This window comes from Vombatus ursinus, unplaced genomic scaffold (genome assembly GCF_900497805.2).
Source record: "Vombatus ursinus unplaced genomic scaffold, bare-nosed wombat genome assembly UNPS02014772.1, whole genome shotgun sequence".
NCBI classification, from domain to species: domain Eukaryota; kingdom Metazoa; phylum Chordata; class Mammalia; order Diprotodontia; family Vombatidae; genus Vombatus; species Vombatus ursinus.
Window position 1 is genome coordinate 6,413,925 of NW_020954550.1, and position 23,260 is coordinate 6,437,184.

The following is a 23,260-nucleotide window of genomic DNA, read 5'->3' on the forward strand; positions in this document are numbered from 1 at the left end:
AGAAGGAAAAGCTCCACAAGAGAGGGACCACAACTAATTTATCTTTATATCCCTGCTTAGTGCCTGGCACATAGTAGGTACCCAGTTAAAGTTTGTTGAATGAGTGAATGAGTGAATGAATTTTATTCTTTCTTTGATCAGGAAGAGCACAAATCTCATTGTTGATGAAGTGGTGATCTTTGAGTGATGGGAATGGGTGAAAAAAACCCAATTTTGATGATAGTGGGAGAACAATCAATCAATAAGCATTTATTAAACACTTTTTACTGTGTACCATGCTGGAAATACAAATACAAATAATGAAACAATTGCTGTTCTCCAGGATTTGCCAAAAGCCTGTGAAACCAGTGACCTTGAGGTGTCGCTAGCTCAATTAGCTCAATGACAATCTTTTCTGGGTGTAGACAGCCGGACACTGTGACATGAGTCGTCCCCCCACCTGCCCCAGCCTGGACACCACTATGAGTAATGGTTACATGTCTGATGTAGGGTTCCAGGGCAAGGCCCTGCTCTATACCCCGTCCTGACAACTTCACTGACTTTTCCTTTATCCAAATTATGTGAATGTCAATGACTTTCTAATATTGTTTCTCTTAAAAGTTTCACTTGAAAGTTATTCCCAATCTCAGTTTGTATTCAGCTATGGGAATTAATAAATAGGGACTGTACTTATGGTTTCCTTGGCAAGCAAAGCACCAGGTGAGGAAGCTCCCTCCATCAATGCATATCAACAATATACATACACACCCACATGCATACATATATAAAATCAACAATACACTCACATGTGTATACACACGTGATACATACCCATATATAAAACATACATGTATTTGTATGATGTGTATTTGTGCTCATGTGTGTATATGATGGAAGGAGCTAGGTGGCTCAGTGGACAGAGCACTTGGCTTGAAGTCAGGAAGACCTGAGTTCAAATATGGCCTCAGGCTCACTAACTGTGTGACCCCAGGCAAGTCACTTAATCTCTGTTTGCCTTAATTCACTGGAGAAAGAAATGACAAATCACTCTAGTATCTTTGCCAAGAAAACCCCACAGACAGCATTAGCTATGTTCCACAGGGTCACAAAGAATCAGATGCAATTGAACGACAACAAAATATGTATATGATATATGTGCGCGCACACAAACACGTGTTCACATGTGTGGGTCTATGTGTTATACATGTAGGTGTCACAAACATACTCATAAAGGTTATATATTTATATGATATACACACAAACATGCATTCATATGTGTGTTATATATGCATATTGTATAACACAGACAACCACACACATATATATATTTCTGTATATTAGATATATATATATATATATAAATATACTATATTTCTATAGATTCATATTGAGATCTGTATTGCTATGGATGTAGTTTTAGTGAGCAGCTTGGGGCACTTTGGAGTTAAATGACTTGTTCAGGGTCACATAGCTAGGTATTCCTGATTTTGAGGCTCTCTCTATCCATTAGGCTACATTGCTTCTCATGAAATTCAAGGTAGTTTAAAATTATGGGGATGGTGATATTATGTCACCATAGAAGGACTGTAGCTTGTATGATATAGCAAAGCCAAGTCTTATAAAACAGCCCTGTGGTCTGCAGCTGCCTTTGATAAGATGTAAGCTCTTTGAGGACATAAACTGTATCATTTTTGCTTTTGTATCCCTTATGCCTCACATATTGCCTGATATATAGTAGGCACTTAATAAATGCTTATTGGTGGATCTATTGTTGGATTCTGCTCAGCTGAGTTAATGTTGCAGATGAGAAAGCTAGTTGTCTGGGAATCGATTCCAATACGATAAAGATCATACCAGTGAGATGTAGGCAAGCATTTGGAATTTCTGCCCTCTCACTTCAGGGAGGATGCTTGGTCTTTGTCACTATGGTTTATGGTTGCGGGTCCTCTTATTCCCCGGCAGCTCAAGGTCCATCCAGTAGAAGCCATGCCTCACACATCTAGAGAAGGGATCACAAACTCCTCTCTCAGGTGTGGACATCACCCTCTCCTCTTTAGTAACCACCCTGCCCAGGTATTGCTGTATTCAATGCTCCCTTCTGGCAGCAGGTGCTTGATGTTCAGTGGTGAGCATGACTGGAAACTTGCTCCTCTGGAAAGCTCCAAGCTTGACCACTGACAGCCGTGTTTCCAAGTGGCAGAACAACATAGGGCAAAGGACTCTGGATTAGCAATTTGGAGGTTTAATTCTAGGTTTGCTCCTACTGACTGGGGGCAAGAAATACCAACTTTTGGAGCCTTAGCTTCCTTGACAACAAGATGAGTACACGGGCTGCCTTGTCTACCTGAGAACATCATAGTAAGATCAAATAAGATCATGCATGTGAAAATACATTACAAATATGTGGTATTATTGCTCCAAGCATTGGCTATGCGTGATCTACAAAACTTTTAAATTGCCTGGATTAGAAATACTTCAGAGATTATTACCTTCTTCACTCTCCTTGAGACTTAAGACCATCATCAGAGATATTCATAGGGCACCTGCTATATTGTGAGTGCTTCCCTGAGGTACTGAGATAAATAAATGGAGTTACACTAACTCCCCTGCCCTCCCACACACATTAAGGATTCCTTCCATCCAGGGAGCTTATAATTTATGTGGGTGAGATATTAATGTACATAAAAAGATAAAGAATAATCAAAAAGCCCACAAGCATTTATTAAGTACCTAGTATATTCTGATGTAGCTAGGTGGCCCAGTGGATAGAGTGCTGAGCCTGAAATCAGGAAGACTCATCTTCCTGAATTCAAATTGGGTCTCAGACACTTCCTAGCTATGTGACCTGGCCAAGTCACTTAACCCTGTTTGCCTCAGTTTCTTCATCTGTGAAATGAACTGGAGGAGGAAATGGCAAGCCATTTCAGTATATTTGCTAAGAAAACCCCAAATGGGGTCATGAAGAGTTGGACATGACTGAAAAATGACTGAACAAAATGTTCTCGGCATTGTGCTAGGTTCTTGGATACAAAGAGAAAGTGAAATGAATAAATGAATGAAAAAAGCATTTTAAAGTGCTTTCTATGAATAAAAATGCCATTCTAAGCTCTAGAAATAAAAACAAACAAACAAAAAACCCCAAGGCAGTCTCTGCTCTCAAGGAGCTTACATTCTAATAGGGGAGACAGCAGGTTTCAGCGGCAAATCAAATGGAAAGGCCCTGTGGTCTTTAGGGTATGGTGGCAAAACAGATGGCAGTGTATTGATGTCTTTAATGTCATTTAAACTGATAAAATCACATCTGGTTTTGGCATTGAACCATTTGACAATGCCAAGGACTTTTCTAGGTCTTTAGTGTTTGTGGCTGCTGGGGGTGGGTGGGAAGTTGGTACCGTACGTGGTCATATCTCTACTCGGGTTGCTCCCCTGGATGATGACTGTGGGGGCTAGGCCTGAAGCAAGGCTGGTTCTAGAGGGTACTGCTGTGAAGTGATTCTTAGATTTATCTGCCCCTTGATAGCAGATGGTGGTTGATATTGGTGGTGGCAAAGATGGGAGGCCTATTCTCAATAGGAGTTATTCCATTAAATGATGGTTTCAAGGGCTGAGCTGGAAGCAGGGCCAGTTGTGTGAGAGACAGTGCTAGTCCCAAGGTGCTCTCAAGCTCAGGGTCCTGGGCTCTCTCCACCAGGGTCTGAGGGGAGATGGTAGTCGAAGTGGTTTTACTCCCTAGCACATTCTATCTTCTTCCTCTCCCTCAAGGTTAGATAGTGCCTTCCCTCAAATAGGCTACAATCTAAGCAGGGAGAACAACATTTACATATATAGCACAGATAAAATAGATAAAAGTTAATTTTAGGGGATGACTCTCCTAGCTGGGTGGGTTGGTTAGGAAAGTCTTCATTTAGAAGGTGGCATAGGGAAGCACATGCTATGGACCTGATTAGTATAGGAAGTAAGTGCTTGAGGAGGTCAGAAGGAAGAGCAATCACAGGGACCTGGGAGGCTCAAGAAAGAGCTCCCAGAGGAGGTGGACTTGAGTTAGATCTTAAAGGATGGGAGCAGATAAAGGGGAAGAAAGGGCATTCTAGTCAAGGCAGAGAATATTAGCAAAAGCACAGGGATAATCATGGGGCCTTGAGAGAACAAAGAATAGTGGGAGATAGGGTCAGAGACATAGGTTGGGGCCTATGGCAGGCCACTGTGGCAGGCCTCATTAGGAGCATTCCTACCGACAGCTCCCACATATCAGTTTCAGGAAGTTGGAGGCAGAGCTTTTTGCATAGAGAGGACTCTTATCTATGGAATTTCTTGCCTATTCTGTTTCAGGTGAAATCTACCTAGTCAGGAGAATGAAGGGAGCAAGCATTTATTAAATGCCTACTATATGTCAGGCATTATAGTGAGCATTTTACAAAAAATATAGTTTGGTCCTCACAGCAACCCTATGAAAAGAGGCTAGTAGGGTAGAAAGGCTGGTATTAGTAAGCATCTGAGGCTGGATTTGAACTCAGGTCTTCCTGACTCCAATATTCACTCTATCACTTAGCAGCCCATGTCAGCTGACATTCAAGGATTCATCATGGACCAGGAGGGCCCCAAGACGGTAATTTTTAGTGGCAAAGAGCTAACTTCTTCCTTGGGATGAGAGGGCAGTTATTAGCCTGACCCATTTTGGAAATGTTTGACTGCATCCTGCTCGTATAATCTTTCTTATTGGAATTTATGCTTAGATAGCTATCATTCAGGGAAATTCATGAAAACACTTTTGTGAATTTGGGGTCTCTTATATTGTATATTTCTGTGACTATAAAATAATTCCAGGGATATTGAGAGGTAGGATCTGAAGCCAGGTCCCACTGATTCCAAGGCTAAGACCCTGATTCAATATGCTATGGTACAATGGTGAAATCAAAGGACCAGATCAATTAAATAAACAAAACGATGGAATGATACTGGCATCATAAGTCACATGTGACAGCTAGTGTCATTTTTGGACATCATATCAGAGTGGCAATGTGGAGTGCTAGATTGGAGTCAGAAGGACCTGGGTTCAAATCCTGCCTCAGACATTTACTATCTGTGTGACTTTGGTCAAAGTATTTATCCTCTTTGAGTCTCAGTTTTATTTATATTATTTATTTATTTATATTTACATTTGCTACCACAAGGCTCTCCACTTTGCAAACTCTTTAGAATAGACTCTTCATAAACTTGAGTCCCTACTCAGAGTTTTTTCTCCCCTTTAGGCTCCAGGCACCACCTAGCACATTCAATTTATTGCATTTATTTTCATATATGCATATATATATAATATAAATAATTTATATATCCCTATATTTATATTATGGGATAATAATTGCACTTAACTCATAAGACTGTTTTAAGGACTCAATGAGATAAAGTATGACTAGAGTTTTGTAACCTTACAGAGCTATATAAAATTGAACTATAATTATTGTTGCTTAATTTTTTTTAATGAATGACTTTTTGGTGACATACTTGTACAATAAAGTAGGGTTATTACTGAAGTGGGTAATTTTTTTTAAAGTCTAATAAAATAAACTTAGAAAATCTAGGAGAAGGACACTGTGATCTGGATCAATGGTTCCCATCCTGAGTACTGTGGACCCCAAGAGAAAGAGATCTACTATAAAGGGGCCATGAATTTTTCTCCAACAAAGCATGAAGCCAATGGCTAAGCAAAGTAAATGAGCAAACACACTCTCTGCAGTTGGAATAAATGTTTCACACATAAATGTGTAATTATTTTTCAAATGTATGTAGATGTTGTGATTAACAAAACATTAACACATTTAAAAGTATTCCTAAATTCATAGTTGTTTTCTATTATCATGTATTTTATCAATCTACCAGTAGTACAATGGTACAGCCTCATTCCCAGGAAGGTTTGATGTTCTCCTTGAGGACCTATAGCCTACGTACTAGTAAGGAGACATAACTCCTGATTGGCTGAGAGAGTTTGGGAGAAAAAAGCAGAGAGAACAAGGGAGGTGGACGGGGGAGGGCAGGGCTGTTGCAGAAGAGGTGAGGTTTGGACTTCTAATAATGAATAAGAGATCCCCATAGCCACAAGCACACGGAGAAAAGCCACCATCTCATGATGTCAGAGTTCTAATGCCTGTACCCTAGAGGCTGCTAAGAGTGGTGAGTTCTAGGTTCTCTTCCTGGCTGGAATGAGATTTCATCTCACTCCTAGAACACAATTAGTTTGGGAGAGAGAATCCATAAGAGTTATAATTCTAGTCAACTCTCCCTCTTAAAGATAGAAAAGAGAGGAAGTAAGTACCTAGCCACTATGTTTCTCCTTCTCCCCACAGAGGTAAAAATCCAGTCTGGGATGGAGCATTTCTAGCTCTATCTGTGCTACATTTGGGCTACCTGGTACTGTTACACAGTTTTTGTTACAGTTGTAATATTAATAGTTGTACTTTGCAAAATGATGATCTTGGTCAATAGTTGATGAGGATGAGGGTAATGATTACCACTGGTCATTCTCTTAGTTGCTAGAATAGAGGCAACATGGTAGTTTGAAAAGAATATTGCATTGGAAGTCAGGAAACATGGCTGGAATCTCGGCTCTGCTACTTATTGCTTAAGTGACCTTGGGCAAGTCATTGAGAGGCTTAGTGACTTGGCCATGGTCACGTAGCTAGTGTCAGAGCCAGTGCTTGAACCCAGGTCTCCCTAGCCTTCATTTCCTCACTTGTAAAATGAGATGGTTGAATTCAATGATATCTAAGGCCCTTCCTGCTCTAAATCTATGATCCAAATATCAGATAGGAGATCAAGAACTGTTTTTGTCTTTAAAAGCTTCCATTGTATTCAGAAAAGTTGGTAACCACTGACCTGGAACATTTTAGATCCCAGTTGGATCCAGATCTTCTGGAGCCCAGGAGAAAGGCTGCACTGGAGCCTTATTGTACATGCAGAATGGGCACCAATTCTCTTTGAAGGATGAGGCACAAACACACTGTATGTTCATAGAGACTATCTTAATGACTGTTCTTGGGCCATGGGTTGGATGGCAGTCTGATACACATTGGCCATTTCAAAGCACTGATTCAACATATTGTTGAATTCAACAATATTTAACATATTTCCAACATTCATTGAAAATGGAGTGGAGAGGCAGGGGAAAAAGAAGTGTGGAGGAGAGGAGCAGGGATGGAGAGATGTGCAGAAAGATTTCTTAGCTGTTACTAACAAATGTTGAAGACCCCTCAAAATTGGGTAGGTAGTCAGCCTTTAGCATGGAAGAGAATGTCTGAGGGAACACAGATGGCAGCAATAGTGAGCTTGGAAGAAATGGCAGGTGATAGACTGGCCTAACTGTAGAGCACTTCGAATGCATTTTGAATGAGAATAGAATCCTATGTCCATTGCATGTGCTAGGTGGTGCCTGGAGCCTAAAGGGGAGAAAAAACTCTGGGTAGGGACTGAAGTTGATGAAGAGTCCATTCTGAAGAGTTTGCAAAGTGGAGAGCCTTGTGGTAGCAAAGAATTGGAAGCCCATCAGCAGGAGAATGGCTAAGCAAAGAATGGCATATGAATACAATGGAATATTATTGTAGCATGAGAAATTACAAATATAGAGAATTCAAGAAGCATAAAAAGAATGATGCAGGATTATGTGATCAGATTATATGAACTGATGCAGAATAAAATAAATAGAAATAGGAAAACTGTGTGTGTGGGGTGTGATGAGTACAACAATATAAATGGAAAGAATGGAAACTCCAAATTAAAAGTTGTATAATAATAATGATCAAATTTGGCCTCTGAAGAGTTGATAAAATGTACTGTCATCTCTCCTTTGCAGAGATGGAGCACTATGGTTATAGAATACAACATATACAGTCAGGAAGAGTTGTTGTGTTGGTCAGTTTTGCCAAACTACTTTCCTTATCCCTTTGATTTTTAGTCACTCTTTTGGTAGGGTGGGGGGTTGCTAGGTTGGGGGAAGCACTATATTTGAAAATAAATGTGATATAAAATCAAATGATATCAATAAAAATGAGATTAAAAAAATTTATATTCTCGGAATCCAGCTAAAACCAGAAGGAACAGCCAAGGTCATCTGGTCCAACCCCCTCATCTCAAAAATTAGCCAATTTTCCTAGGGAGAATTTTCCTGTATTACCCTGCCCCACACCCACCATAAGCTGTATTCCTCTCTGCCTTTCTTACTTGAGGATACATTTCTTTTGATACCCACTAAATGAAAGAATATAAATAATTTATACAATTACCAGACAATCTTGGTGCTATCAACTGTGACCAAACTACCTGCAAAAGTTAATATGTGAGTGATTGCTTAATTACTGAGCTACTAATGATTTTCTAGGAATCAAACAATTTGGTTTTCACCTACACAATTTCTATTAAATTGATTGAAAATACTTAGTGAAAACTCAGAGCCCTTAGTGGTCCAAAGGTCACTGCATAGGAGCTGCTCTGATTGATCCACAAAGAGATGAATGAAGGAATTGATTGGACCTTGCATTTTAATGCATTTTTTGCAGTACTTAGGGTGGGTGGCACAGTTGGTGGCAACCCCCCCACTTTCCTTTGATTTTGAACCCTGTCCTTGAATAGAATGTGTGATGGATTAGGATGCCCATTTTAATTGCTGACATTATTAGAGAATTCTGTTCCAAAGGTCACTCCCACAACCTAAGTTGAGTAGGGAGGTGTGTAGTTACATGGTGAGGACTAGAGCTGAAGAGGTTAATGTTGCTGTTTTTGATACCAGTGGGAACTTGCTACAGAGATCGCCATCCTAGATGTTTGAAACAATTTTGAGACTAAAAGGATTTCTTTCTTTTTTGTTAACTTACTCATATTTTTATTTATTTTTAAAATTAATTAATTTTTAGTTTTCAACATTCACCTCCGCAAGATTTTGAGCTCCAAATTTTCTCCCTATCCTGTCCTCCCACCCCAAGACAGTGTGCATTCTGAATACCCCTTCCCCTAATCTGCTTTCCCTTCTATCACCCCCACCTCCTTTTCTCTTATCCCCTTCCCCTTCTATTTTCCTGTAGGGCAGGATAGATATCTATATCCCATTGTCAGATATCTTATTTCCCAGTTGCATGTAAAAACAATTTTTAACATTCGTTTTTAGTAGTTTGTGTTCTAAATTCTCTCCCTTCCTCCCTCTCCACCCACCCTCATTGAGAAGACAAGCAAAGCGATACAGGCTATACATGTGTAGTCATACAAAACACTTCCATAGTAGTCATGTTGTGAAACACTAACTATATTTCCCTTCATCTTATCCCACCCCCTTTCATTCTATTCTCTCTTTTGACCCTGTCCTTCCTCAGAAGTGTTTGCTTCTGATTACCCCTCCCCCAATCTGCTCTCCCCTCTATTTTCCTCCCTGCTCTATTATCCCCTTCACCCCTATTTTCTTGTAGAGTAAGATGGATTTCCATACCCAATTGAGTGTGTATGTTATTCCCTCCTTAAGCCAAATCCATTGAGAATAAGATTAACTCATTCCCTCTCACCTTCCCCCATTTCCCCTCCACTGTAAAAAGCTTTTTCTTATGTGTTTTATGTGAGATAATTTATCCCATTCTACCTCTCCCTTTTTCCTTCTCCCAGTTTAATCCTCTCTCACCCCTTAATTTTATTTTTTGGGTATCACTCCTTCATCTTCAACTCACCCTGTGCCATCTATCTGTCTATCTGTCTATCTATCTATCTATCTATCTATCTATCTATCTATCTATCTATCTATGTATCTATAGATATCTATATGTGTATCTATACATACACACACACACACACACATATATATATATATATACATATATATTTTCCCTTTACCCCAATACTGACAAAGGTCTCATGAGTTGCAAATATCATTGTCCCGTGTAGGAATGTAAACAGTTGAACTTTAATAAGTCCTTTATGATTTCCTTTTTACCTTTTCATGCTTCTCTTGAGTCTTGTATTTGAAAGTCTATTTTCTATTCAACTCTGATCTTTTCATCAAGAATGCTTGAAAGTCCTCTATTTCACTGAATGTCTGTTTTTCCCCCTGAAGGATTATACTCAGTTTTGCTGGGTAGGTGATTCTTGGTTGTAATCCTTTCTCCTTTGACCTCTGGAATATTATATTCCAAGCCCTCTATTCCCTTAATGTAGAAGCTGCTAAATATTGTGCTATCCTGATTGTGTTTCCACAGTACTTAAATTGTTTCTTTCTGCCTGCTTGCAATATTTTCTCCTTGACCTGGGAACTCTAGAATTTGGTTATAATATTCCTAGGAATTTTCCTTTGGAAATCTCTTTGAGGAGGTGATCAGTGGATTCTTTCCATTTCTGTTTTACCCTATGGTTCTAGAATATCAGGGCAGTATTCCTTGATAATTTCTTAAAAGATGATGTCTAGGCTCTTTTTTTGATCATGGCTTTCAGGTGGCCCAATAATTTAAAAATTATCTCTCTTGGATCTATTTTCCAGGTCAGTTGTTTTTCCAATGAGATATTTCACATTGTCCTCTATTTTTTCATTCTTTTGCTTTTGTTTTACAATTTCTTGATTTCTCATGAAGTCATTAGCTTCCATTTGCTCCATTCTAATTCTGAAGGAAGTATTTTCTTCAGTGACCTCTTGGACTTCTTTTTCCATTTGGTAATTCTGCTTTTTAAGGCATTCTTCTTCTCATTGGCTTTTTGTACCTCTTCTGCCATTTCAGTTAGTCTATTTTTTTAAGGTGTTATTTTCTTCAGTATTTTTTTTTGGGTCTCCTTTAGCAAGCTTGTTTTTCATGATTTTCTTGCATCACTCTCATTTCTCTTCCCAGTTTTTCCTCTACTTTTCTTACTTGCTTTTCAAAATCCTTTTTGAGGGCTTCCATGGCCTGGGACTGATTCATATTTTTCTTGGAGTCTTTGGATGTAGGAGCTTTGACTTTGTTTTCTTCTTCTGGTGGTATGTTTTGATCTTCTTTGTCACCACAGAAAGATTCTATGGTCTGACTCTTTTTCTGCTATTTGCTCATGTTCCCAGCCAATTATTTGACCTGTGTTAAGGTAGGGGTCTGTTTCCAGTGTGGAGAATGTACTGTCCCAAGCTTTGGGAGTGTGAGGTGGTCCCACAGAGTTGTTTTAATTTGCATTTCTCTAATTAATAGTGATTTAAAGCATTTTTTGTATGAGTATAGACAGCTTTAATTTCTTCTTCTGAAAACTGCCTGTTCATATCCCTTGACCATTTATCAATTGAGGTATGACTTGTATTCTTGTAAATTTGACTCAGTTCTTTATATATTTGAGAAATGAGGCCTTTATCAGAGACACTGGCTGTAAAAAATTGTTTCTCAGCTTTCTGCTTCCCTTCTAATCTTGGTTGCATTGACTTTGTGCATAAACTTTTTAATTTAACGTAATAAAAATTATCCATTTGGCATTTTATAAGGTTCTCTAGGAGATATTGAGCTTTAAGGAAAGACCCTGCATTGGGTCCATGAGGGCAACAAGGGAAAGATGCAACCAGATAAGTCACTAGGATCGCAGCAGGAGGAAGTTTAACTGATAGTCTTGAGAAGTTGCTCCTTGGCCTAGACACTTCCTGTTCCAGCTCTGTAGTCCCACCTCCTAAGCAGCGAAGGAGCTGGCTAGGAACTTGTGTTCTCCATTCTGGAAGTGGGAGCCTGAACGTCTAAGAGCTGAATTCCCTGCCATGTTAGGGATGCTCCATATTCTAGAATAACCACAAATCAGGATGGCCCTCAAACAGGCTAAAACTATGGCCTTTGAATGAAAGGAGGGGAAGACAGTCTGGATCTCTTTCAGGTATGTCTGACAGGTTTCCTGTCCCTGATGTCACCAGCAGGGAGACACTAGGGAGTGGCTATCAAAGCGTGGGGCATGGGTTTTTTAGTATGAAAGGTGACAGGTATAAAAGATTTCATAAAAAAGAAGAGATGATAGGCAAGGGACAGGGTGATTGTCCAGAAAAGATAAAACCAACTGGAAAAAAAATGGATTTCAAAGACCCTCCTTACCCCAGTCCAAAAAATAACAACAAAAACAACAGTTTTTGTTTTGTTTTGTTTTGTTTTTTTTTAGACTACCACATTCATACAGATTAGAAATTAGATAAGTACCACAATTCCTTCAGGGAATCATTTGGCTCTGAGATTCTGAGCAAGGATGTAACAAAAGTCCAGTGACTTTTATGAGCCATTTTACATATGTTGTAAGGTCATTTTTTCAGTTGTGTCTGACTCTATATGACACCAATTGGGGTCTTCCTGGCAAAGATACTGGAGTAGTTTGCCATTTTCTTGTCCAGCACGTTTTACAGATGAGGAAACAGGCAAACAGGGTTAAGTGACTTGCCCAAGGTGACACACATAGTAAGTGTTTGAGGCTGGATTTGCACTCAGGAAGATGAGTCTTCCTGACTCTAGGTAGGGCACTCTATCCAGTGTTCCACCTAGCTGCCTATTGTACATATGGGGGAGATATATGGAAATATTCTAGAATGGAAGACAGAAAGAACAAGAATAGGCATCCTTGAGTTTCTGAGGCAAAGTTTCGATCCCTCAAGAAAATTAATATATTAGTAATTAATACATAGCCTTCAGAACCATGTCCAATTCTGCCCACTCATCTCCTTGACACCCATAGATATCAGGGATCCCACTCATTCCTGGGATTAATCCCTTAGCATCCCAGGATTGAAACTTCTGGTAATGTCTGATTCTCCTTCTTTTCTTCATTCCTCATATGCAGTTTTCACTACACTTTGTGAATTTCTCCTTCATAATATTGCTCAGATCTTCTCCCTTTCCCATTTACCACTTTAGAATCATAAAACCATAGACATTCAGAGCTGGATAGAATCTCAGAAGTGATCTAGTCCTACTCTTTGCTTTGAGTTACTTTGTTATTTTAGGTAAATCACCTTTCTAAGTCCCAGTTTCCTCATCTGTTGTACTAGAAGACCAGGTGGGTCCCTTTTAGCCTTAAATATATGGTGTAATGATCCAATGACCTGTCCCTTGATAACATTTCCCCCACATCCCTAGCCTCCATACTTTCCCATGTTCAAATTCTTGATCAAATGTAAGCTCTAGGTGCTGCCACCTCAGCTCACCCTTCAGAAATCTTATCATTACCCTTTGTCTCCTGTATCTGATCCTCCACAGTCCCAGGTCCCTTCATTTTGTTTTGTAATGTTCACATCTGTTTCTCCATTTCTCTCTCTATAACAAAATCTCCTGTCCAATTAATGATTTATGAGAAGAATTATTGCAGCCTCACCCTTTTTGGCTTCTGTACTTGCATCATTGCTTCTAGCCCATCTTCATTTAAAAAATGTTGCTACCAGCAGGACAAGCCCTAGGCAAAGTCAGGAAGCTGGCAACATTTGTCTCTGGCACCCACTCACATCCCTTTTATTCTCCCCTTTCTTGTTGGGTCCTTTTCATTTACCCTCTTCTCCCCTCTCAAGAGATTCTACCCAAATCCCTTCTGATGCTGCCCAGGATCAAAAATTAATTCTCCTTTCTCTTCCTCTTGTACCTACACCCTCATCTCCCATTAAAGACTCCTGTTCCCAAAAGACAAATAGATCCCTAGTCAGGAGTAAAGCCATCTAATCCAAATAGCCCAAACTACAATGTGAATGACTAATCTAGTCTATTACTCCTCTTGGGGGTATTTGCAGTTTCTAAGAGAATCCAATTGCTAAGCCCAAAAGCACCTGCAATTTGGTAGAATTCCATTATGACAAAGTAAAGTGAGGGAGCATTTTAGGAAGTTTTAGGGCAGCTAGGTGGCATAGTGGACAGAGTGCTGGGCCTGAAGTCAGGAAGTCTGGCCTCAGACACTTACTATCTGTGTGACCCTGAGCAAGTCACTTCACCCTGTTTGCCTCAGTTTCCTCATCTGTAAAAATGAGCTGGGGAAGGAAATGGCAAACCACTGTACTATCTTCGCCAAGAAAACCCCAGATGGGGTCATGGACAGTTGGACATGACTGAACAACAACAACAACAACAAAGGGGGGTCATTGCCAGGGAGAAGGACATTTTCCTAATAGCACTTATATTCTAGGGTCGTTGTGAGGATAAAATAAGATAATATTTACAAAGCACTTAGTACAGTGCCTGGTACATAGGGGATGCTTAATAAAAACTGATTTCCTTCCCCTTCTTCTCCCATCAAAAAAAAGAGATACAAGTAAGGCTTCAATGGGAAAAAAACAGATTTCGGGTGGAGGGGAGGAGGCTTGACCCTTGTCAGACTGTTGGACGATGGAAGAGTGTTACACCGAGTTTAAGGGAAAGGACAGTTACATAATTACAGCTTTAATTCAGATTTGGTGTTCTTTCTGAAGAGAAGGAGCCAGACACTCCGAGGCAGGAGCTGCTGCTGTCCTCCCAAGAATGACACAGTAAAGTCTCAAATGCTAGCAGGAGCCTAATCATCAGGTTAAGGTCAGCGGAAGAAGAAAAGAGCCGGCGTCATTAGTGATTCCCTGCTCAGGGGGACTGAAACAGCTACTTGTTGACCTGATAAACAATAATAGACAGGTCTACTGTCCTCCTGAGAAAGGAACAGGTCTTCATTAAGCACTTACTATGTGCCCTTTATAAATAATATCTCATTTTATCCTCACAACAACCCAGAGAGGTGGGTGCTATTATGACCCCCATTTTACAGTGGAGGAAACTGAGGCAGAGGTTAAGTGACTTGCCCAGAGTTACACAGCTAGTGTTTGAGGCTGGATTTGAACTGAGGTCTTTCTGACATCAAAACCAACATTCTACGTATCTCACTACCTACTTGTATCTAGTTTAGGGCATTTATCCAGAACATAACAGATTACTTCACAAGACTTATCAAAATGGATGACAGCCACCTACTTCTGGTGATTCATATGGGCACAAATACTGCTAGAAGGAACCAAAACAATGTTTTCGATGATTATGTAGTCTTATGCAAGATATCGAGGGCCATAGGGTCGCAGACTGTGTTTTCCTCACTGTTAACCACTGAAGACAACAGACGCGGAAGAGAAAATTTAATTTGGAAAGTGAGCAGCTGGCTAAAAAGGTGGCATCTGAGATTAGGATATGGACTTCAGGGATAGGGCTTAAAATACAAAGTTGGCAAATCCTTGGCCAGAGATGGAGTTCACCTAACAAAGACTGGCACGAATATATTTGTTAGGAGTCTTGGAAATCTAATCAAAAGAGATTTATATTTAAAAAGATGGAGGAGGGAAAAGACTGCCTATGTATATTCTTTGGGTTAGAGAGTAGCTAGAAAGAAAGGAAGAAGAATAACAGCTGAGACACCCACAAGTTTACAGGAAAGAAAATCCAAGAAAGGTATCAGTATAAAAATCCATGGCCTCAAATGTCTACCCACACATGCCCCCAATTCAGGCAATAGACATGAAAAACTGGAGGTTATAATTCAAGGAGGCAAATTTGACTTTATGTATCTCTGATATAGGATGAAACATATGACTGGGCCCTGGCTCTGGCTCAGGGGTGGGGAACCAGCAGCCTTGAGGCCACACGTAGCCCTCTAGGTTCTCAAGTGTGGCTGTTTGACTGAATCCAAAATTGTTAACTCTGTTTGCCTTATTGTGACGATACAATTTTGGGATCAGTCTAAGAGCCACACTTGAGAACCTAGAGGGCTACGTGTGGCCTCAAGGCTGCAGGTTCCCCACCTTGGGGCTAAAAAGAACCAGGAAAGGTAAGAGAAGGAATGAGGAGGCATTGTATATTAAGAAGGTATATTCATGTGAAGAGTCCCAGGAGCAAGAGGAAGAAGTATGATAGAGAGTACCTGGGTAAGGATCAGTGGAGAGAAAAACAGAAGTGATTTTGCCAGAGGACTGTATTACAGATTCTGTCATTGGAGTATGTGATTCAGACTACTTGGCCTGAAAGGAAAAACAAATGAGGAGTTTAGGAAGCTGATCAGAGGCCTGGCATAAAGATGTGCTATGGTAGTGGTAAGGAACTTCAGTTTTTCAGAAGGCTGCTGGAATTTTCTTTCTTCCCAAAGCAGAGTGTCTCCACTTGCCTTTGTGATAATATTATCCTTCAAAAGGTAGAGGAATTGGAAGAGGACATTCTATTCTGAATCTGACCTTACTAATAGGGAGGAGCTGGTTGCTAGGGTGGAAATTATGGGAATCCTGGGGGAAAGTTATCTTTCTTCTTCACGATAGAGGAGGGGAATCTCGGACTTAGTTTGATTTGTACCCTCGATTTTGGAAAAGTGGATTTCCAAGGGTAAAGAGGAAAGATGGATGGGATGCTAGCAGGGGTGGGGAACCTGCAGCCTCAAGGTCACATGTGGCCTTCTAGGTCTTCGGGTGCAACCTTTGAACTGAGCACAAGTTTTACAGAACAAATCCTTTTAGTAAGAAATCTGTTCTGTGAAGTTCAGATTTAGTCAAAGGGTTTCAGGTTCCCCACCCCTGCATAGACTAAAATGCTACAGGGGAAGTCAGTTCAGCAGAGAGGGCTGATGCTAAAATGAATGAAATTCTCAGAATGAAATTCTAAAGACATAAATAGAAACAATTCCAAGTAGGAGGGAAAATGAGATTTGTCTAAAGCGAGAGGTAGGGAGGCACAAGGAATTTAAGAACTAACTTAGATTTTAAAAAGAAATGTACAGAAAATACAAGTTAGGCCAGATAACAGGGGATGGGTTGATGCAGTCCTTTAAAAATAATGTCAGGAATGCTAAAGCTTACAATGGGCTAAAGCTGACAAGGGAAGCTAAGGACAACAAAAAAAGTATTTTATGCTCTATTGGAAGAGGAAAATGTGGATTGAAGAACAGATAGGATTTGTATTTGGGATGGATAGGAAAATGATAACTGATAACAGAGAGAGGCAGAGTTACTCAATTTTTCTTTTTGCTTCTTTTATTTCTTTCAAGGAGAATGCCCTTCCCAATGAGAATGACAAAGCTAAAATGAGGAACAGGGAATTCATAAACAAGATAAGTAAGGAGACAGTAGGCTACTTTTGGTGAATTCAAAAGTCAGTGGGCTTTTGAACTTCAACTTTGGGTACTGAGGTAATTGGAAGATGTGACTATTGAACCACTGTCAGTGATAACTGAAAGACCATGGAAATTTTTAAAAAGTACCACAAGATAGGAGAAAGACAATTGCATTTTTTTAAGGAAATGTCTTTATTGGAGACTGTATAAAGTTAAAGACCGTCCAAGATTTTTGTGTTTAGTAAGCAAACCTAAGAATTATCCAGATAAAGAATGGATAAGGACAATTGTTGCCCTAATTTTCACAAAAAAAGTTATTGATACTTTGCCCAAGTTAGATCTCATCTGGAGTATTCAGCTCAATTTTGGGTGCTTTAGTTTAAGAGATATATTTATAATCTAGAGGAGAGCAACAAAGATCGTGAATGGCCTTGAGTCAATGTCATATAAGGAATAGTTGAAGGAACTGGGCATGTTTAGCCAACAAAAGAGAAGTTGAGTAGTGGGATGGGGGTGGGGGGAGGATGATGGTTTCCTTCAAGTATTTGAAGGGCTGTCATGAGAAGGGATTAGAACTGTCCTGTTTGTCTTCAGGGAGCAGAACTAGGAGGAATGGGAGAAGTGACAAAGAGGCAAATTTGGGTTTGATGTCAGAAAAAAACAGCAACTTTCTAATAGTTAAAATCATCCAAAAGTGTAATGGACTATCTTGAGAGGTGGTGATTTGCCCTTCTTGGAGGTCTTAAAGCAGAAATTGGATGACTGTCAGGCAGGTTATAGTGGGAATGCCTTTCATGTATAGGTTGGAGAAGATTGACTCTGAGGTCCCTTCCAACTCACAAGTTCCATGAGATTGTGACGGGAGAGGGGCAAGAAGAGGGAGATGTCTTCCCCCAGAGCCTCTTTATAATGTCACAAAGTGATCTTAACGCTAACCTTCATCTTAACCTTCTCTGCCTATGTGTAAGACCAGCCCTGGCAACCAATGTCATTTCTTCCAGTCATTACTCTGATGCCATCAACTCTTTTCTTCCTTCCTTTATTCTTTCCTTCCTTCCTTCCTTCCTTCCTTCCTTCCTTCCTTCCTTCCTCCTTCCTTCCTTCCTTGTCCCTTCCTTCCTTCCTTCTTCCTTCTTTCCTTCTTCCTTCTTTCTTTCTTCCTTTCTCCTTCCTTCTTTCCTTCCTTCTGAATGTATTCCTATTCTATGAAGTTAGAAGTACTGAGCTAAGCTCTAGGGAAATAAAGATACAAAACAAAGAGCAATCTCTCCCCTCGAGGAGATGACATTACACCATGTCCTGTGCTCTTGACATGACGCCACTCTGCCTCCCACTCCTAGCCACTCGTGCCTGTTGACTGATCACTTAGTCTCCTCTTCTGAACTCGCTTATAGGCTGCTTCCTAATATGGTTCCTCTCAGCCTGAAGATCTGCTGAGCCCTGGATGCCCTTTTAGTGGGGCTCCCTTCCTAAACAGACACCCCCGGAATCCCCACCCAGCCCTGGAGCTGATGGCAATCAGGAGGTTAGGGCACCACAGGGGCAGGTCACCACTTGTAGCCACTGTAAATATTTAACTCTCTCTTCTTAATTTACTTATGTCTGCGAATAATCATTTTGTCTCCATTAAGTGTTGTATGTTTTTATTTGTCTTCTGTCTAGTACTGCCTATTTTGCCTGTATAAATTCCCCCAGGGCTGGAGACACACCTCTGTAATTTACCCAGTATGGCACCCAACAGAAGGCTCTCCCCAGGTATCTGATACATATTCCTTGGTGATGATGGTGTCAACAGCTGCTGATTCTCCAGAAAGAAGACTGGGATGCACCAGCTATGACTATTAGCACCTGCCTCAAGGCCTAAGGGCCAAAGGAAACAGACCTATAGCAAGTGAGAAGTTTTAATTAAGATGGAAAATGCTGCCTCCAGTAATAACTCATATTTATACAGTGTTTTGAAAGGCACTTTCCTTACAGTAAGGTTGAGAGTTAGGTAATGTTCATATTATTAGACCCATTTTGTGTATGAATAAACTAAATCCCTGAGAGAATAAGAAATTTCCCCATGGGCACTTAGTTCAGAAGTTTCCCATGCTGGATTCAAACCCAGGTCTCTCCTGATGCTAAACACATTATCCCATTACACCAAGCTGTTTCCGTGGACATTGTCTGGCCACTGAAACCCATTGCTGCCTGGTATACAACCATGCAAAGGAAGGTGGGAAAGTCTGGGTAGAGTTGGTGGGCTCAGGGATTCTTCTGAACTGGCCTGCAATGATATGATGGCTGCTGGATTTTTCTTCCCCTCATTTTATTTTTCTCCAGGCAACTAATCTAATCTTCCTATACAGCGCTTCTCAAGCTCATTATCCCAAGAGTGATAAGCTGGAAATCTAAACAGATTCAAGACAAGCTTGGCTGAATTAATGAGAGACATCTATAATGCATTACTAGTGGGTGAAGAAAGCTGCTAGAAGTACTCCAAGATAAAGTAACTACTGAATCCTTGGATCAAATACCCTCTTGGCCATCTCATCAGGGAGGCAACTTCTGGCTGGAGGACCATTTGTCTGCCCTACTGCTAAATTCCTTTATAGGTTTAGTAATAAAAGATTCCTTAGATATCTTCAATTCAGAAAGTCTCATTTTCCAAATGAGGAAACTGAGGTCCAGAGACTTTAAGTGACTTGAACCAGTAGTAATAAGCACTTCTGAGAGACAGGCTTTAAACCCTTGTGCTCTGCCTACAACTTCCCAATGGAGACCATTAGACCCCACAGTTCTTATATACTCAGACTCTGTAGACACACATTTAGGAGATCAGCCCTACATTGATTTGTCACACTTTCCCTTGGGGTATTCAGTCCTTGGTAATCATATGTTTGCACATTTCTATTATATACTTCATGATGCAATCACTAGTAAGAAAATAAAGAGTTCAGAAAATCCTGAAGGTGCTTCAAGTACTGATAACTCATAAATTGGCAGCTAGGGGGCTCAGTGGGTAGAGGAATGGGCCTGTAGTCAGGAAGATCTGAGTTCAAATTTGACCTCAGACACTTACCCCCTGTCTGACCTTGAGCAAGTCACTTAACCTCTGTTTGTTTTAGTTTCCTCAACTATAAAATTGGTATGTTAACTGCACCTACCTCCTAGGGTTGTTGGGAGGATCAAATGAGATATTTGTGAAGTACTTAGCACAGTGCCTGGTACGTAGTAGGCACTATATAAATATTTATTCCCTTCCCTTTCTTCTTTTCCCTGGTGGAAAAATTACATTAAAAAGCAAATTCTGAACTTTGGATCCCTGAGTGAATTGAATTCCTAAGGAAACTTTCCAAGCAAGGAAGCTGTACTTGATTCCCCTGACACTAACAAGGAAATCATGACAATGAATATGAGAGAGCACCGTGAGTATGGGCCAAGGAGCTGAGTACAAAACAATCATTACCCACTTTCATTTATGGGTCCCTTTCTGCATCAATGGTTTGCCATCAATCAAATGGCCTCTCAGGTCCCTTCCAACTCTTAAATGCTGAGATGCTGTAGGTAGGTGATCTCTGAGGCTCCTTCTTTGTTCTAACATTCTGGATTCTATGGGAGTCAGTCTTCTGAATCTGTGCATTGAGATGGGCATGCCTGGAACTCTTCGCCTTCCCCATGCGTGGGAAGATTCCACGGCTGGAACCCTTTCTTTCTTCCCCTCAGCTTCCTGGTTTCCCTGGCACTTAGTAGGCATTTAATGGATGCTTTTGAATTGAGATGAATGTAGACTAGTGTCAGCCAAGGTATTAAGACAGAGCAGAAAAAAACAGTGGAGAAATATTGAATTAACTCCCAGAGATTTCTACAGGACTTTGGATAGCAGGCAAAGAGCAGACAAAGACAATACAAGACAAAATAGCAGATGAAATTGACCTTTCAGTTGCATGGAAACTACTTTTTTGTTCTTTATCAACGCCCTCTGGAATTTCCTTGGTAATCTCTCAGGAAAGAATAATGATCCATGAGGAAGTCCCTTTAACAAACATCACTTTTTATGTGCCACACATATGTGTAATGGAAGTGAGATTGGCCAGTAGGGGCCATCTCCATCATATAGAATGTGTTGCTATTCCCCAACTCCAGGACTATGTTTCCCAGTCTTTTCCTTGTTAGCATACACTACAAACCTGGGCCAAGAGTAAGTGTTCCATAAATATTTGCTGATTGGTTGACAAGTCAATTATTCATCTTTTTCTAATATAATTGTGTATATTAAAAAATTGCCATCATAAGGCTTTTGTATAAGGAGATGATAGTCCCATTGTATCCTGCCCCATTCTGACCACACCTGGAATATTATGTTCATCTCGGGGTGCCCATTTTAAGGATGACATCTACAAGCTGGAAAATATTGGGGGACCGATGAAAGGGCTCAAGTTCATGACTTAAGAAGGATTGTTTCAGGATATTATACGAAGAGTAGAGAAAAGTTGTCAAGGGGCTCAGATGGTTGCCTTCAAATATATAAAATGCTGTCATGTGGAAGGGGAAGTGATCTCCTTCTCTTTAGCCCTAGAGGACAGAACTGGGAGTAATGGGTAGAAGTTTGGGAGAAGTAAATCAAAACTAGATATAAAGAAAAAGCAGGGACAGTATAGGTAGTGGATAGAATGCTGGGCTTGGAGTCAGAAAGACCTTGATTAAACTCCTGCCTCTGATAGTTACTAGCTGTGTGATCCTGAGCAAGTCACTTAACTTAGCGCCTCAAGCAACTCTATAGGACTCATTTACTAAGTCATGAACTAGTATCATCCTCAGTGGATGGAAGGAGTTTCTATACCAAGTGTTCTCCACACTACCAGATCTTACCCTCATTCACCTAAAAAAACTTGTTAACCACTAGTGTCTCCAATGGATCACCTTGGAAAATAGCAGGCTCCTATTCTTCCAGCGTTGGGCATGCTATAGAGACTACATTTCTGAGGCATGGGATGGGCAACATAGCCACTGAGATTCCTCCTAGTTCTGAAATTTTCTGATGCTGTATATTTGGTCCCCTTGATGATACTTAGGAGCCACAATGGATATCTCGAGGGCTGGGTCTAAAGCCAGAAAGAACTGAATACAAATCTGGCCTTAAATGCTTTAGCTCTGTGACCCTAAGCAAACCACTTAACTTCTATCTGCCTCAGTTTCCTCAACTTAAAATGGGGATTACAAAAGCATCTACTTCCCAGAGATGTTGTGAGAATAAATGAGGTAATATTTGTCAAGTACTTGGCATGGCGCTTGGCATATGTTGTTCAGTTGTTTTAGTCATGTCTGACTCTTCATGACCCCATTTGGGATTTTCTTGGCAGAGATACTGGAGTAGTTTGCCATTTCCTTCTCCAGCTCATTTTACAGATGAGGAAACTGAGGCAAACAGGGTTAAGTGACTTGCATAGGGTCACATAGCTAGTAAGTGTCTGAGGCCAGATTTGAACTCAGGTCTTCCTGACTCCAAGCCCAGAGCTCTATCCACTGAGCCTCCTCACTCCCGCTTGGTACATAGTAGGCACTTCGTAAGTACTTGTTCCTTTCCTCCTATCTGGAGGGTAGAAGAGGTAAAGGATTCAACAACCTTTAGAAAGGCGCTTTAGAAAGGGACTGCCTTTCGTCACAGTTCTTGTTAGTATCTGGAATTTTCAGAAACATTGCCCACTACGGATTCAGAAGAAAGGAGGGCAGGCTCATCCATTTTTATCTCCATGCCTCTGCCTCCAAATCAAAGATGAGAAAAGTTGAATTAGTAGAAAAAGATGGGCTGACATTTAGAGGAAGTGGAAAATTCTACTTACCTGAGCAGCTGGGATGGAAGCACAGATGACATTTAAGTGAACACAGAGACAAACAATGCATTCCAAGTGCCATTAATATCAGGGCCTCACAAAAAGCAGGCTGAGGAGCTAAACTGAAAACAGACAATAGTCATTTCCTGTTGCTTTAAAAAAAAACATAAACAAATAAAAACCAAAATGAGACAAAGACCCAGCGGCAACAATACAATAAACAAAAGAGAGAGGAAATGTGTCTTGTAGACCTGGGAATTCAAATAATCATGAACTAGCCAAGATTCATTCACTGACCACAAACTATCTCTGTGGCTGTCCAATGGCTGGGGGGGGGGGGTCATTATGATGTTTTCTGTCTGAAAGGAGGGGGCAAGTGCTTGGATGCTTTCAGAGATGAAGGAGGAGGATGAACCACACAATTAAGATGAAGT

The 23,260-nt window shown here is 40.5% G+C and overlaps 1 long non-coding RNA gene across 2 annotated transcripts in view; it reads right to left on the reverse strand.

The window, feature by feature from the left end:
- LOC114044101 overlaps nt 1-22,915 on the reverse strand; it is an 85,123-nt gene extending 62,208 nt beyond the window's left edge. For both annotated transcript variants that reach the window (XR_003569177.1, XR_003569178.1), the window contains exon 1: nt 22,836-22,915. This is a non-coding gene — a long non-coding RNA (uncharacterized LOC114044101). The remainder of the gene's footprint in view (nt 1-22,835) is intronic.
- Between the last annotated feature and the right edge of the window lie 345 nt (nt 22,916-23,260).